Raw genomic sequence first — 15,086 nt, forward strand, 5'->3', positions numbered from 1 at the left:
GTGATTATTGTGAATATTAATGTCCCTAATAATTAACTGGATAAAATAAATTCTTCTGCACCATAAGAAAACTCAAATGATCCTGGGACAAAGCTAATGAAAGGGAAGGAAGAAATGTAACCAAAACTTATTTATTATGTACGTGTACCATGTGTTAGGTGCTTTGATTACATTCTCTTCTATTTTGTCCACCTCCGGCCTGACTTGGAAGGACAATGCATTGCCAGGAATTCTCCAAAATGAAGGACAGTTTTAGGGGCAGGAGATTTTTTTTAAAAAAGAGCTAGCATCTATAGAGTTCCTGCTATATGCCAAATACTGTGCCAGAATCTTGAAGCACACTGCTTCTGTTTCATACATGCTCAATCCTCTAAAGTGAGCTCAAAGATGCCTTCTAACCACATGCCAAAGTAGGAAGTCCTAAGGAGAGAACAAAGTCCTCAGGCACACAGTCTTAAGGGATGAAAGTTTTTAAGTGAAGTTTAGAAGTTAAAAGTATGTGAAAATGAACCTTGGCTGACAGAAGCCTCCTCACCCAGATATGCCAAGGAGATTACCCTCCCACCAGCACAACCACCACCTGCCCCACCACTTCCCAACAGTGAATGGCTGACTTATGAATGCAGAAGTCCAGTCTGCTTCAAATCATGATAACTCTGCTATACTATTTATGTTCCAGAGTCCCCTGTTGATCAGGCCAAGGCTAGACTTCATTAGATGATATCCTTGATTGGTAATTTGCCCTTTCCTATGTCACTTCTCTTTTTCTGTTATAGGTTTGGCCTGAAGAACACATCCTCCATAAATCCCTTGTCCTCAGTTTCTGACTCAGGCTCTGCTTCTGGAGAACCCAACATAAAATGAAGAAAATTTGAGTTCCTGACCATACTTCGATTTATCACACCTAATGATTTCTAATCTTCACAATGACTCTTCAAGGTAGGGATTATTAATCCCATTTTATGAATTATTAAGATAGGTACACTGAGCTAGATTCAGCAAAAAGGTAGGTCCCAGGAAGATAGTTCAGATAGACACTGAACTGCTTCAGTAGTTCCTAAGGAGAAGCTGATCAAGGCTGCCTTTAGTAGGAAGGTACTTGGGGACCCAACTCCAGGGCCCTAGGCTCTAACTTCCCACAAACCGATCCCTTCAGAGGGAAGGCAGAGGTGAGAGGACAGAAACTGTATCTTTTTTCAATCCATGTTATATGGTCACTGTTCTAAATCTCTGAAAATTAATCTTAGTCATTCCCGATGCCTGGCAGGTGGAATACGTTAAATATGTTTTCAAATTAACATACACCTAAGGAGTCCAGGGTCCAGATCGCAGTGCAGTTTCTCTCAGTTTGGAGTCTTCATTATGTGTCTGTTTCCCCGGAGCTAGGATTCATCCCTGTAGTGAGCCTTCTGACTGCAGCTGATAGCATTCCTCTACCTCACCTTCCGATGGGGTGGTTCAGGACCAGTAGTAGATTCATAAGTACACAAGCCTGGACATCTGAATGAGTTGGGACTTTCTGGATCAATTATCCAGGCTTGAGGTAAGCTTTCAAGTGACTAACAAACATGGCAAGCATGTGCTGCATGGGAACCTACTGACCAGATGGAAGAAAACTTAATTGAACACAGAGTCGATTTTCAAAGTTTAGAATATGGCGTGTTGAGATACATTTGTTAGCTTTCTCCTTTCTGCTAGGGGATGCTGTTGAGGAAGCATTGTCAAAGTTTCTCTTCCCACTGCTGTCGTGTCTAAGCCGGAGTCTCCTAAACAGCCTGAATGGCTGTGGAAGCTCCTCATTGGAGGGTTGAGCTTTGAAACGACTGCTGAGAGCCTGAGGAGCCATTTTGAGCAATGGGGAACACTCACGAACTGTGTGGAAGTGAGATCCAAACACCAAGCGCTCCAGGGCCTTTGGGGTTGTCACAAATGCCACTGTGGAGGAGGCAGATGCTGCCATGCATACAAGGCCAAACATGGGGATGGAAGAATTGTACAATCAAAGAGTTGTCTCAGGAGAAGATTCTCAGAGACCAAGTGCCCACTTAGCTGTGAAGAAGATATTTGTTGGTGGCATTAAAGAAGACACTGAAGAACACCACCTAAGAGATTATTTTGAACAGCATGGGAAAATTGAAGTGATTGAAACTATGACTGACCAAGGCAGTGGCAAGTAAAAGGGCTTTGCTTTTGTCACCTTTGATGATCATGACTCCATGGATAAGATTGTCATTTAGAAATACCACATTGGGAATGGCCACAACTGTGAAGTTAGAAAAGCCCTGTCGAAGCCAGAGGTGGCTAGTGCTTCATCCAGCCAAAGAGGCCAAAATGGTTCTGGAAACTTTGGTGGCAGTCATGGAGGCAGTTTTGATGGGATAGACAACTTTGGTCATGGAGGAAACTTCAGGGGTCATGGTGGCTTTGGCGGCAGCTGTGATAGTAGTGGATATGGTGGCAGTGAGGATGACTCTAATGGATTTGGTAATGATGGTGGTTATGGAGGAGGTGGCCCCGGTTACTCTGAAGAAAGCAGAGGCTATGGAAGTGGTGGAGAAGGTTGTAGAAACCAGGGCAGTGGCTTCTGTGACAGCTATAACAACGGAGACAGAGGCGGCTTTGGCAGTGGTAGTAGAAACAATTGCAGAAGTAGTAGAAGATACAATGATTTTGGCAAGTACAACAGTCAGTCTTCAGATTTTGAACCCATGAAGGCAGGAAACTTTGAAGGCAGAAACTCTGACCCCTATCGTGGTGGAGGCCAATATTTTGCCAAACCACGAAACCAAGGTGGCTATGGTGGTTCTAGTAGCAACAGTAGCTACGGCCATTGCTACTGTTTTGTTTTGTCTTTGTTTCTGTTTTTGTTTTGTCATTGTTGTTGTTTTGAGATGGATTCTTGCACTGTTGCCTCCAGGCTGGAGTGCGGTGGTGTGATCTTGGCTCACTGCAACCTCTGCCTCCTGGGTTCACACAATTTTCATGCCTCAGCCTCCTAAGTAGCTGGGATTACAGGTGCCCACCACCACACCCAGCTAATTTTTTGTATTTTTAGTAGAGATAGGTTTCACTCTGTTGGCCAGACTGATCTCAAACTCCTGACCTCGTGATCCGCCCACCTTGGCCTCCCAAAGTGCTGGGATTACAGGCATGAGCCACTGTGCCCGGCCAGAAGATTTTAATTACTGCCACGAGACAAAACTTAGCAGGAGAGGACAGCTGGAAACGTGACAAGGAAACTACAGGTTACAACAGATTTTTGAATTCAGTCAAGCACAGTAGTAGCAGGACCTAGCTGCTACAAAGAAGACATGTTTTTGACAATATTCATGTGTATGGGCAAAAATCTCAAGGACTGTAGTTGTGACCAATTGTACAACAGTTTATTTTAATTTCTGTTCTGTAGAAAGTGTAAAGCTTGTCTATAAAAGGTTTTAATGTCAATTACTTTTTGCACCCATGCTGTTGATTGCTAAATGTAATAGTCTGATCATGATGCTAAATAGATGTGTCCTTTAAAAAACAATACAATGTGTTTGTTGTAGTACATTGGTTGGCTGACATTAATGAAAAGACCCACCTATTAACCTTGATAACTCAATCTGGACTTCTCTCTATAAAGCTACCCGATTGAGTCCTACTGGCCGAACTTTATATGCCTCAGTGGCCTCTTAACAAAAGACTGTCTCTAAATTAGACTAAGTGTCTTAGAACCCTGTGGTCCAGAGAAATGAAGTGAAATGTAGTAGCTGGGAGAAACGGGACATTATACGTCAAAGAGAAGAACTATCTTTCAAAGTAAACTAGCACCCCATTCTAGCCCAGCGTCATGGCTAACTCTCAGAGCATCATATTTTCCACTGATGGGCTGGAGATTCATAAATGTAGTAAAACACTAAAAAGTCTTCATAAGACTTCTTTAGAAAATTCCTCATGGTACTACATTTACAAGGTAGAGGGCTTGTCTTCCGCTCCCTCAACATCTCAAATTTTTTGACACATTCGGTACATGCCTGTTATGTCTTTAATCCCAGAACACGTGTGTTTTCCCCTTCCAAATGATTTCTTTGCAGATGTCACAATGGAGAAGAGCTGTCAGAGGTGGAAGTAATTATGCTGTCACAAAGATATTACTTTTTTCTTCCAGGCCTGGAAGGCAGTCAGGAACAAGCTATGCATTAGTCTAAGAGCCATGAGATGTATAACTCCAGGTTTTTAAAGCTTAGAGTAGAAAATGAAGAGGGGGCAATGGCATAGCAGGTGAATGCATTTGGGGTGTATTACAGACCAAGCAAGAATCAATCACTTATGTCTGTCAGACCAGATGGCTCTGGAAATAGTTCAATCCTCAGGGCCAATGTGATATGTTGTGATATGTGATATGTCACAATAATATGTTTTCCCGCAGGTTTCAAGCCTATGTTTTTTCAAAAAAAAAAATTTAAAACTTGAAAGGAAGACAAGTGATCAATATTATAAGATTAATACAGAAAATAATGGTAATCGTATTTAATAAACTTCAATTTATCCAATAAACCTGTATGTCAGTCTTTCTTGCTTCAGGCCTGTTTGCATCAGAATTATCCTGGAAGCTTCTTAAAACAACAAAAATGAACACACAAACATCTATTTAACCATAAGGGAATTTTCACCTAAAATCATCTCCCCCTGTGATGTAGATTCACACTGGAGTTGAGTATAATAATTTTGCTCTCATCAAAAATAATTGGAAAGAGAGGAGCTTTGGGATATGTCATTTTGATCTAAGAAAATGTATTGGCTTTCTTGCTGCTTCTTTGGATTCTTTTTTGCATCTCATCTGGCAAGTGAGCAGGTGCACAGCTCTGATAACCAGGAAAGAACCCCCGACCCGCTACCACTGCCTTAAAGCAAACACTCAATAAACAGTCACCGCATTTCCACCCCCGTCCCTACTCCCACCCACCAGGCAAGAAAGCTTAAACCTACTAAAGTCTCTGAGTGCTCAACATGAAATGGAAAACCCAGAAGAGCAAGGTTGGAAATCGTGACTGGGAAGTCCCAGGTTCTCTAGTTCCTCCTGGAAGAGGGCATGAAGGTCGCTTTTTGTAAATATGGGCATATTAATTTTTATTTGATGAGCCATAGAAAATTGGACAGTCCAGAGATAAATAAAGGAACTGGGAATGTTGGAATCCAGAAATATTGACCATCAGTTTGGGATTGGCAGTTTCTCTCCTCCCCATCTTTATTACCAGTTATAGAACTGTTACCTTAGATGCACACATGCTTTACAATAATGTTTTTGAAGCTGAGCCCTAGAGATTTCTCAGATATGCTTCCTATGTCTTTCTAGAGGCCCAAGCACATACCTCCCTCATTTATTGCCTCCTATTCAACTTGCACGGCTTTTATGTGGTTTACATATTAGCCTTCTGCTTAAGATTGTGTTTACAGGGTTTCACTGCACATCTCATTCAGGTTTTGAAAAATATTTAGATTTTAGGAGTTGCATTCTACTCTAAGTAACAACTCCAACCCTGCACCATATTTATTTATTGGGCGGTTTTTAGGCCACAGTACCATTTTGTACAGGAAGGTATCTTCTTATGAAACAGAGAAGATATGCTTTACTTCCTTAGAGGGTACATAATGTGATGCTGAATCAGACAAAGGTAAAGTTACTAAGAGACAAACACTGCATGTTAAGTGTTATAACCACACATCAGAAGACCATTTTAGATTGTGGTTTCAGAGTGCTAGAATATTTGAACCCTGTTTGCTTAGGTGACTAATCTAACTTTTTGGTAAGACTGGTTATATTTTTTTTCTGTATAGAGAAGAGGTGATGAGAGAAAGCATTCTTTAGTTTATTGATTCACAATTTTTTAAAAAGATCTCTCTAGTTACTACATAGAGAACAGACCTGGTGGGGGATCTGTTCATGCCTGGGGAGGCCATTTAGGCACCTGCTGCCATCATCAAGGCAAAAGATAAATACCTCAGTTTAAAAGCAAATTTATTTTTACAAGTTATAGATGTAAACAAGTCTCATATGCATGCATAATAGATCTACTTTATCCTACCAAAGGAGAAGGAGGATAATGCAGACATAGACACTAGAACAAGACTGCCTTGGTTCAAATTCCAGCTTTGTCATTCATTGTAGGACCTTGCTTGGACAAATTGCTTAATTTTTTAAAAGATCTCTATTGTCTTATCTTTAAAAGGAGGCTAATAGTAGTATCTGTCTTATAGGATTGTCAAGAATAAAGGAGTAAGTATATATCAAATGTTTAGAATAGTTCCTTCCAGTCAATCAATGGTAACTTTTTTCTTTTTTCTTTTTTTTTTTTGCCCACGCATAAAGAATTTAAATGGTGCAATGTGGCTAATGGCTCCTAGAGGGCAGCAGAGGCATAAGAACAGAGTGGACGAAAGGTTCACAGAAAGATGTCCTGTCTGATGGAAAAACAGGGAGAAGGGCACTGAATCATACAAAATGGAGACTGAGCTCAGGGCCATTTATGGCCTGCTTTGGGGACGTTTTCTAACAGTTCACAACGTCTTGTAGATAAAAAATCAAGGACTGGAATAAGTGTAGTAATGACAAGGATCCAGGCATGCATCTGAGAGCATACGTCCAGTAAACCTCACTTAAAAGCTAGCAAGAAAATCATGGCTGTTGGCAGGAATCACAGTTGATACTGAGGGCGGGGGCCTGGGTTCCTTTCCACTTGGCCCTCTCCATGCGACCTGGGCTTCCTCATAGCATGGTAGCTGGGTTACAGCATGAGTGTCCCAGTGAAATCAGGCAGAAGTGGGATCACGTTTTAATGACTCAGAAAAGACATGTATCACTTCTGCCATATTTTAATAGTTAAAAGTCTAAGAAAAGCCCTCTTAGTTCCAAGGGGATAGGACACAGACTCCATCTCTTGATGAGGGAGTAGCAAGTTTCTGGAAAACTATATAAACAGGAAATATTGTAGCCATTTGCATAGAATACAATCAGTCACAAAGTGCTTTCCCAGAAGTTCATACTGGATTCTTTCTGCCTCATTTTCACATGCAAAGCATCAGCAAATCCTAACAGACCAGGCTGCAAAATACTTTCCAAACCTGATCTGATCTCACCACCTGCACTGCTCCCACCCTCGTCCAACCCGACATGTTTCTCTGCCTGGATCACAGCAAAGTCTAGTGAGAGGTTCCTCACCTCCAATTTAAAACCCCATAACCTACTATTTATAGGGCAGCCAGTGAGAACTTCGAAAAAATGTAAGTCTAATCCTATTACTACTGCTCATCTTAGAACTATCCAATGGCTTTCAATTATGCTTAGAATAAAGGCCAAACTCCTAATGGTGACCCACAAGACCCTCCATATTTTGGCCCTATATATCTGTCTCATTTCATCTTCAGGCTTCTTTCCACCCACTCACTCTGACCTTCTTCCTCTCACTTTAGCTCCTGGGTATGTTTTCATCTCAGGCACCTCTGATCCCAAATCTCTTCATATCACCCTGTTCCATGATTCAGATCTGCTCGAACCTCACCTTCCCAGACCACCCAATATGAACGAGCATTGGTCCCATCACCGGCTATTCCTTAACCCTCCTTTATTTTCCTTAATGTACTTATCACTGTCTGAGCTTCCGTTGCGTATGCATTTAAGTCCTTGTTCATACTCTGCGTCTCCCTCTAGAATATTAACACTTTATGGGCAGGGTTTTGTTTACTACTTTATTAACAGTGCTTAGATCCATTCAATAGTTAAGTTGAATATTGAATAAAGAACGAAAGAAGAAACAAAACAAATAGTATAGCCTTTCAAATCAGTGGTGGTGTAAACGAAGATCTATTTTCACTGTTGTGAAAACATGTTTGTGTTCTTTACTGGATCTAAGCTATCCTTTCCTAGTGTCCTGTGGTTTCATGGACAAGTTTAGGAATGGTTGGTTGTTTCCAATGTGTAGCACTTAAGAAACTTTCAGCTTGAGCCTAAGTGTTTCCAGTGCTGAGGTTCAGTCATGTCTGGGCATGTTTGGTGAGTTGGTGGTGACAGACCTCAAATAATTCAATTCTAGCGAAATATTTGGCTTTAAGTGGATGAGGAGGAAAGGTACTGTGGCTTTGGCGTGGGTGTAGTTGGGGGTAGGTATAGAGGAGAGGAAGAGAACCTGAGGACAGCGATGTTCAAGTGAACATGTTATCACTCGTCTGGGCTTCTCAACACTGTTGAACACACTGCCTATATTTGGAGAATTCCCCACCTCCTCTGCAGCCAGTACACTGGTCTGTGACACAGACCCAGACAATGGCGTGTACCTCAGCAAGTTTTCTAATCACAAGCATGTGTTGCAAAGAAACAAGTGCCACCTAGAGCCCACCCTGGTGAGAATGGCAGCTGGTGAATTCGATTTCCAGAGGGAAGGGTGGCCAAGGTGACACCAGGACCCAGCACCAGCAGGAGTCTGTCCCTGGTGGAGTCAGCAGAGTTATTCCCACCTGGTCAGTTCCTTACTGTGACTCTGAGAATTGATCCTGGCTGGGAAACCTCCCAGCCTGCTTTCCAGCCTCCTGGGAAATCTTACATTGTTTAATAAATTCCTTTTCTGCTCCTACTAGATTTTAATTGGTGACAACTGAGAACTCTGACAGAAAAAGATGGGGTGCTTAATTCCAGTCTACTTCACCGATTAGTCCTGACACCTAGGGAGAAAAGGTGTAGAAGCCAAAATGTCAGGAATTATTTTAATAAGCAATTTTGTAAGACTTGGAGTTTGAACAGCAGTACTTTGCTCCCTAGGCAACAAAGTTCTGCAACAAGCAGGAAAATGAACACTTGCCCACTTTTCCCTAAAACACAGCAGGGTCCTGGTTCTGTGGAAGCTCTGGTGAAATCATCTTCAAACATATTTTAGAAGGCTGAATACTTTTGCATTGATATACACAGGACCCTTTATAAAACAGATGAAAGTGGACTGCTTTGATCAACGTGGCACTTGGAGCCCCTAAAGCCAGGATGGCCTGATAAAACTCTCAGTGGTGAGGCTCAGTGGCAATGCCTGGCCACAGGCTCCCCAAGTCTGTGACACCGAGCAGGAAAGGGACAATCTCCTGAGATGACACCTGAGAGATGCATGCCAGGAAGGTAACAGGTGCCACGTGAGCAGATTTATCTCTGAGCGTATGCTCTGATGGCTCCAAAAAGGCTGGCGGGGAGGCAACTTTGCAAGGACTTTGGGCTTTGTTTCAGGAATGAAGACAATTAACAACAGGATTTGAATATCCTATAATTAATGTATTTTCTAATATAATCTAGTGAAGCCTGGGGAATTTTTAGTTGCTTACCCTCTTTGCTCAACTATGTCTTAGCAGTGGCACATTATGCATATTCAAGTCACTGAAGTTGCCTAAACTTTCGTAAACTTGCTCATTAGTTCTGTTGCTCATTAATTTCTCCCAGCGTTGTGGGACAGCAGCTAAAGTTAATCATCACTACCTCTCCACCTGGCTCTCCAAGCGTTGTCCATGCCTATCCCCAACCCTTCACTCATCTCTCAACACCTCCCAGAGAGCTCTGGACATCTCTGGCATAATGTTCTGATCCAATCTTTGCCTATTGGACTTCATGTCCTCGCATCATTTTAGCTGCCTTTGTTAACCAAATTCCCGCAGGTATTTTATATACAAAGGACATGAGCTTTGGAAGATGAGTGAGAAGCTAATGATGATCTGTCATTGTCTCCCATCACCCCCAGATGGGACCATCTGGTTGCAGGAAAACAAGCTCTGGAGGCTGGGTGTGGTGGCTCATGCTTGTAATCCCAGCACTTTGGGAGGCCGAGGCTGGTGGATCACTTGAGGTCAGGAGTTCGAGACCAGCCTGGCCAACATGGTGAAACCCCATCTCTACCAAAAATACAAAAATTAGCCAGGCGTGGTGGCGTGCACCTGTAATCCCAGCTACTTGGGAGGCTGAGGCAGGAGAATTGCTTGAATCTGGGAGGCAGAGGTTGCAGTGAGCTGAGAACGTGCCATTGCACTCTGGCCTGGGTGACAGAGCGAGACTCCATCAAAAACAACAACAACAACAACAAAAAACAAGCTCAGGGCTCCCACTGATTCTATATTATAAGTTGTATAGTTATTTCATTATATATTACAATGTAGTCACAGAATAAAGTACACAATAAGTGTAATGCACTTGAATCATCCCAAAACCATCCCTACTACACAGTCTGTGGAAAAATCGTCTTCCAGGAAACCAGTCCCTGGCACCAAAAACATTGGGGACCACTGAGTTAAAGAAGGCTGTAATCTAGACAAAGGCTGGAAACTAGACAAAGATGTGAGATCAGGCCAGGATATGCTATACTAAAAGTGCAGACATTGAAAAATGAAGCAGTTTGTGCCTCGGCCAGGAAGACTTTTATATCATTCCTTTAGCAGTAGAAAGTGGTCCAGGAGACACTTAAAGAAGCGAGTGTGAGGACAGAGCTAGAACTCTCACAGCTCCCCACTGCCTTATCACCAAGTCCAAACTCTGTAGCAAGGCATGATCCAGCTCCTGCCTACTGCTTCAACATTCGTTTATGAGTTTGTGTCCTTTGTAGGAACATGGATGCAGCTGGAAACCATCATTCTCAGCAAACTATCGCAAGAACAGAAAACCAAACACCGCATGTTCTCTCACTCATAGGTGGGAACTGAACTGAACAATGAGATCACTTGGACTCGGGAAGGGGAACATCACACACCGGGGCCTATCACGGGGAGGGGGGAGGGGGGAGGGATTGCATTGGGAGTTATACCTGATGTAAATGACGAGTTGATGGGTGCTGACGAGTTGATGGGTGCAGCACACCAACATGGCACAAGTATACATATGTAACCAACCTGCACGTTGTGCACATGTATCCTAGAACTTAAAGTATAATAATAATAAAAAAATAAAATAAAATATCTCAATTATCCTGATTTGATCATTATGCATGATATGAATGTATCAAAATAGCAAATGTACCCTCCAAATATGTACATCTATTATGTATTAATAATAAAATGTTTCTTACACAGAGCCACGTACCGGCCACACACACACACACACACAAAATGCAGTTTCTCTACTGCAGCAGGCTCATTACTCATCCTTGTGTTGCCATAATTTGTATTCTTAATTCTGAAAGAGCTTTTCTACCATTTCTTCTCCCGGATAACTCCTGCTTTTCAAAATTGGGATGCTCAGGCATTCCTCTCCTCCCTAAGGTCTCCGTCAGACTGGATTAGGTGCTCCCGGTCTGCACCTCTAAGCACCCTTCCTGATTTCCCCATCATCATGCTGGTGGGACAGTACTATAGCTATCAGTAGCTTGATTGTTTCTCCTTTAATTGTAAGATTCTTTTATTATTATTATTATTATTATACTTTAAGTTCTAAGGTACATGTGCACAAAGTGAAGTTTGTTACATAGGTATACATGTGCCATGTTGGTTTGCTGCACCCATCGACTTATCATTTACATCAGGTATTTCTCCTAATGCTATCCCTCCCCCAGCCCCCCACCCCCCAAACAGGCCCCGGTGTGTGATGTTCACTGCTCTGTGTCCAAGTGATCTCATTGTCCAATTCCCAGCTATGAGTGAGAACATGTGGTGTTTGGTTTTCTGTCCTTGTGATAGTTTGCTTAGAATGATGGTTTCCAGCTTCATCCATGTCCCTGCAAAGGACATGAACTCTTTCTTTTTTATGGCTGCATAGTATTCCATGGTGTATATGTGCCACATTTTCTTAATCCAGTTTATCATTGATGGACATTTGGGTTGGTTCCAAGTTTTTGCTACTGTGAATAGTGCCACAATAAACATACGTGTACATGCGTCTTTATAGTAACATGATTTATAATCCTTTGGGTATATACCCAGTAATGGGATGGCTGGGTTAAATGGTATTTCTAGTTCTAGATCCTTGAGGAATTGCCACACTGTCTTCCACAATGGTTGAACTAATTTACACTCCCACCAACAGTGTAAAAGCATTCCTATTTCTCCACATCCTCTCCAGCATCTGTAGTTTCCTGACTTTTTAATGATCGCCATTCTAACTGGCGTGAGATGGCATCTCATTGTGGTTTTGATTTGCATTTCTCTGATGACCAGTGATGATGAACATTTTTTCATATGTCTGTTGGCTGCATAAATGTCATCTTTGAGAAGTGTCTGTTCATATCCTTTGTGCACTTTTTGATGGGGTTGTTTTTTCCTGTAAATTTGTTTAAGTTCTTTGTAAATTCTGGATATTAGCCCTTTGTCAGATGGATAGATTGCAAAGATTTTCTCCCATTCTGTAGGTTGCCTGTTCACTCTGATGATAGGTTTTTTTTTTTTTTTTTCTGTGCAGAAGCTCTTTAGTTTAAATTAGATCCCATTTGTCAATTTTGGCTTTTGTTGCCATTGCTTTTGTTGTTTTCATCATGAAGTCTTTGCCCATGCCTATGTCCTGAATGGTATTGCCTAGGTTTTCTTCTAGAATTTTTATGTCATTAGGTCTTACATTTAAGTCTTTAATCCATCTTGAATTGATTTTTGTATAAGGTGTAAGGAAGGGATCCAGTTTCAGCTTTCTACATATGGCTAGCCAGTTTTCCCAGAATCATTTATTGAATAGGGAATCCTTTCCCCGTTTCTTGTTTTTGTCAGGTTTGTCAAAGATCAGATGGTTGCTGATGTGTGGCTTTATTTCTGAGGACACTGTTCTGTTCCATTGGTTTATATATCTGTTTTGGTACCAGTACCATGCTATTTTGGTTACTGTAGCCTTGTAGTATAGTTTGAAGTAACATGATGCTTCCAGCTTTGTTCTTTTTGCCTAGGATTGTCTTGGCTATGTGGGCTTTTTTTGTTTCCATATGAACTTTAAAGTATTTTTTTTCAATTCTGTGAAGAAAGTAAATGATAGCTTGATGGGGATAGCATTGAATCTATAAATTACCTTGGGCAGTATGGCCATTTTCATGCTATCGATTCTTCCTATCCATGAGCATGGAATGTTCTTCCATTTGTTTGTGTCTTCTTTTATTTCATTGAGCAGTGGTTTGTAGTTCTCCTTGAAGAGATCCTTCACATCCCTTGTAAGTTGGACTCCTAAGTATTTTATTCTCTTTGTAGTAATTGTGAATGGGAGTTCACTCATGATTTGGCTCTCTGTTTGTCTATTATTGGTATATAGGAATGCTTGTGATATTTGCATATTGATTATGTATCCTGAGACTTTGCTGAAATTGCCTATCAGCTTAAGGAGATTTTGGGCTGAGATTCGGTTTGCCAGTATTTTACTGAGGGTTTTCACGTCGATGTTCATCAGGGATATTGGTCTAAAATTATCTTTTGTTGTTGTGTCTCTGCCAGGCTCTGGTATCAGGATGATGCTAGCCTCATAAAATGAGTTAGGGAGGACTCTGTCTTTTTCTATTGATTGAAATAGTTTCAGAAGAAATAGTACCAGCTCCTCTTTGTACCTCTCATAGAATTCAACTGTGAATCGATCTGGTCCTGGCCTTTTTTTGGTTGGTAGGCTATCAATTATTGCCTGAATTTCAGAACCTGTTATTGGTCTATTCAGAGATTCAACTTCTTCTTGATTTAGTCTTGGGAGGGTGTATGTTTCCTGAAGAAACTTCAGGTCACTGTGTGTTTCATATTTATATTCTCTTTTCTTAACATACGCTATGCTTGACATGTAGTCCGTTCTCAATATATTTTTACTATATGAATAAATGATTTTGGCTCAGGCTAAAGATGCTGGAGTGATTTCTAACTTTCCAGCACACTTAATAACCAAATACAATGACCAAAATAATTGATCACCAAGTTCACCCCTTATCATCCAAATTAGGATTTTGATTCAAATCTGAACTACTCTAACAGTCTCCTTATTGAATTTCCCAATATAACTCTCTACTTCAAATCTATCGTGCATGTAAATATCATATTTCTGTTCCCCAAATGTCATTTTTTTCTCAGCCATTTCACTGCTTCCAACTCTTAAAGAAGACTCAAAATCTTAAAAACTGTAGTGAGATAATAAAATTATAACATTCACTTTGGAAAACTATTTTGCACTATCTCATAAAGGTGAATAGACACATACCCTATTTCCTAGCAATCCCACTCCTAGATGTATAGCTTAGAGAAACTCTTACACAGGGCATGAAGAGGGAAATACAAGAAGGCATATGGGAACATTTTTGCAATGTGAAGAATCTCAACAAATTTGAATGTGCTTCAATAGAACAGAAAATAAAAAGTGGTATAGTCACAAAACGATATATCATACAATGGTAAAAATATACTTCAGTGACACAGACATAAATATGTCTTAGAAAAGTAATACAAAACAAGCAAGTTCCAAAAGCCTACAAACAGTATGACATCATTTTAGTAAAGCTCAAGACAAGCAAAATTTTATGGTTGTATATGCATGTGTGCTAAAATTATCAAGTAAAAGATGGAGGGGAATAACCCCAACTTACAGAATAACAGTTGCCTCTTAGGGAGAGGCAGAATTAGAAAAACACATGATATATTCAATGCATAGGTAATATGTCATTTCCCATCATTCATCATTCATTGATCATGGTGTTTTTTTTCCAAGGATTGTCTCATGATCCTTCTCAAAGCACTCCAGACAGCCATTGTCCATTGGGTTGGAACAGGAACTAAAAGTTATTGCTTGTAATTCTGGATTAACAGGATTATAGTCCTGTCATAAAGGCCTTCTAAAATCTGACCAAAAATTACCCTAACTCCCTCAGCTCCATTTGGAGTAGTCTACTCACTGCTCCTGAAATTTTCCATACTATTCCCACATGCTCATCTCTCTGAGCTCATTAAAGCAGCCCCTACCCATGCACACACACTCACCTACACACACACACCTGAAATGTCCTTTCTTTGTTTCTCTCTCCTGCTTGTATCCAACCATTTTCATAAAGCTTCCCTGACTCTCCCTGCCAGAACTGCTACTTCCCTCTTCTGAGGGCCTGATATTGACATGTCCTTTGGCATTCACGGTCTTGCATGAGTAGTTCTATTTTTAAGTA

The 15,086-nt window shown here is 41.1% G+C and overlaps 1 pseudogene; it reads left to right on the top strand.

Annotated features, from left to right (window-relative positions):
* Nucleotides 1–1,711: 1,711 nt before the first annotated feature.
* On the top strand, nucleotides 1,712–5,735 carry LOC103239507 (heterogeneous nuclear ribonucleoprotein A1-like; annotated as a pseudogene).
* The last annotated feature ends 9,351 nt before the right edge of the window (nucleotides 5,736–15,086 follow it).

This window comes from Chlorocebus sabaeus, chromosome 11, assembly GCF_047675955.1.
Source record: "Chlorocebus sabaeus isolate Y175 chromosome 11, mChlSab1.0.hap1, whole genome shotgun sequence".
NCBI lineage: Eukaryota > Metazoa > Chordata > Mammalia > Primates > Cercopithecidae > Chlorocebus > Chlorocebus sabaeus.